At 24.7% G+C, this 2,437-nt stretch overlaps 2 protein-coding genes across 3 annotated transcripts in view; one reads left to right on the top strand and one right to left on the bottom strand.

The window, feature by feature from the left end:
- LOC111682144 (fatty acyl-CoA reductase 1) overlaps window positions 1-1,902 on the bottom strand; it is an 18,375-nt gene extending 16,473 nt beyond the window's left edge. Inside the window, exon 1 of the mRNA XM_046953966.1 lies at window positions 1,843-1,902. The gene's annotated coding sequence lies outside the window, so the exon portion shown is untranslated. The remainder of the gene's footprint in view (window positions 1-1,842) is intronic.
- The window catches only part of LOC111682136 (FMRFamide neuropeptides), a 43,171-nt gene that overhangs the window by 19,795 nt on the left and 20,939 nt on the right, over window positions 1-2,437 (top strand). Inside the window, exon 1 of one of the 2 annotated variants that reach the window (XM_023444043.2) lies at window positions 1,415-1,453. The exons of the other annotated variant lie outside the window; for it this stretch is intronic. The gene's annotated coding sequence lies outside the window, so the exon portion shown is untranslated. Of the gene's footprint in view, window positions 1-1,414; window positions 1,454-2,437 lie in introns of those variants that run through there. 2 annotated transcript variants of the gene reach the window in all.

The raw sequence follows: 2,437 nt of genomic DNA on the forward strand, positions 1-2,437 counted from the left end.
GACTATAGACTAGACTATAGACTAGACTATAGACTAGACTATAGACTAGACTATAGACTAGACTATAGACTAGACTATAGACTAGACTATAGACTAGACTAAAGAGTACTAAATTTTCCATGCCTGATAAGATCTTACAACTTGGAATATTGTATATAACGCATTGTTTTGTTGGCCCAAATAACAAATACAAATTGTGATGCCATCTTACATTTTTTTAAATTAAATTTTTTATTAAAGCTATTATTTTTATCAGTTTTTATTTTTAATTATAAAAATAATTATCCATAATTTTTAGATAAAATTTATTTTGTAATTAAAAGAATTTCTAATTAAATAATCTACTGGCTACTACTTCGAATTATATACTAACATAATTTATTAGATATTTAATTACAATCACGTTACTCATATTATAATATTATTTAAAAAAAAAACTTTTAACAATTAGAATTTAAGATTTAATTAGGAATTAAGTATTTGTTTAAAGATTAAACAATAAGTTTCATAACACAAATGAAACTTCTACATTAATGCAATGAAAAGTTTTATTATTGAAACCTATAAAGACAATACCTAGCAGCATCAATATAACACCTTGAAACCAATTCATATACATATGTACATTTGTTTGTATGTGTGTAGGTGTACACAGCCACATATGTATATATGAATCTTGATAGATCCTAAAATTATCATAAAATGTCCAATATCTGTCTAGACTCTAGAGCAAGATAAATGGAGCCCAAATAAACCCAAACTAAAGGTCTGATAATTTCGGTGATATTGACAATGACACAAACTAGTTTTAAAGTTTAGTTAGTACACTTGCACCCATAAGACTAAGACTCAGAATTTCGAATTATAGAAGAGAAATTTATGATAATAAATTTGAAACCGATCTTCACAGAACGTAAAGTTTTTTAAATGTAAATCGACATAAGATCTTATTTAGTCCATGAAACTATTCCGTAAATTTGTCCTCATAACTACAGAGACAAAAGTATATATAGCAGAGCTAAATCTGAATCTCAGTATTTTTCCATTTTGAATAAAACAGAATGACGATACCTATATATGTATATAAAATTTGTTTTGTCATCGCTTAAACCACTCTAAAAGCTTTAAATAACCCGGAAGTAGGTGTGAGAGAAGTTAAACCCCTATTATATAGTCGACAGTTTTTATTTAGATGACTTTACAGATAATATTGTCTTAGCTGTTAAAACTTCAAAAATATTATCAAAACGGGGGATCTAACTAACTTCAGAACTAGATATCTCGAAAATCTGAAGTGATGATGATATTCTGAAAAAAATAAATATTTTAAAAATTTTTTGCACAACACTGATTTTTTAAATTTTCTAATGGGGATTCTAAATTTTCATTTTAATTTGGCTTTTTTATTTTTACAGGTAAAAACCCGATTTGTTATTTTAAAATGGAAGCACAGGTAAGTGTTTGATGGAAATACTATTTTATATACTTTATTGCATTTTCCTTATTGGTTTAAAGCTTATTATTGGTTAAAATGAATATCGCAAAAAAAAAACATTGCAGACATTTAAACTTGAATATATTTAGTTTTTCTTTTTTATATTGATTTTATTTACAAAATTCATATCAAATATTAGTTTAAAACTTTAAAACTGGTCAAGCATCTTTTCCACACTGTCCCGAGATAAGATCAACCAACTGTTTTGGTAGCACAAGTGTTTTAGTTCAAATTAATTGCATTATTATATATATATTTTTTTATTTTTTTTATGCGCAAATTGTTGAAAAAATGAAAATAAACATTTAATTTTATATACATAAAAATATTTTTAATTTTAAACATACTTTTTTTCTTTTTTATATTATGTAATATTTAAAATTTATTTTTTAATCCTTGTTTTTAAAATCACTATTTCTTTTAAAATAAAAGTTTATTTTTCTGATTCTGGTTTAAACACTTTTAAATACTAAAATTTTCTACGTTTTGTTTTTCTATATTTAGTAATAAAAATGTAAACCGTACTCGTTGAGTGCTAAATACGTACTGATTTTAAAAAAATATGCAATTTTGAATATTTAGTATGTTAACTCCAACTAACAGCCAACAGTCAGAGGTTGTTTGATATTAAAATAAAATGTTATAGAATAAACAAAACTATACTCTAACTAAAATGAATAGAAATATTAAAGATTTTTTTTGGTTTTCAATTATAAAGTCAGTCTCAAGTTGGGGTTTTGCGTTAGTGGTAGATTTTTGTTTTTAACTATAAAGACAAGTTTTTATGCAGTGTTGAGGAAAAACAGTGGTGGGCAAATATTAAGCATAGATAGGTGGATAGATAGATAGATAGATATATAGATAGATAGATAGATAGATAGATAGATAGATAGATAGATAGATAGATAGATAGATAGATAGATAGATAGATAGATAGATAGA

Source organism: Lucilia cuprina, chromosome 6, assembly GCF_022045245.1.
Source record: "Lucilia cuprina isolate Lc7/37 chromosome 6, ASM2204524v1, whole genome shotgun sequence".
Lineage (NCBI taxonomy): Eukaryota > Metazoa > Arthropoda > Insecta > Diptera > Calliphoridae > Lucilia > Lucilia cuprina.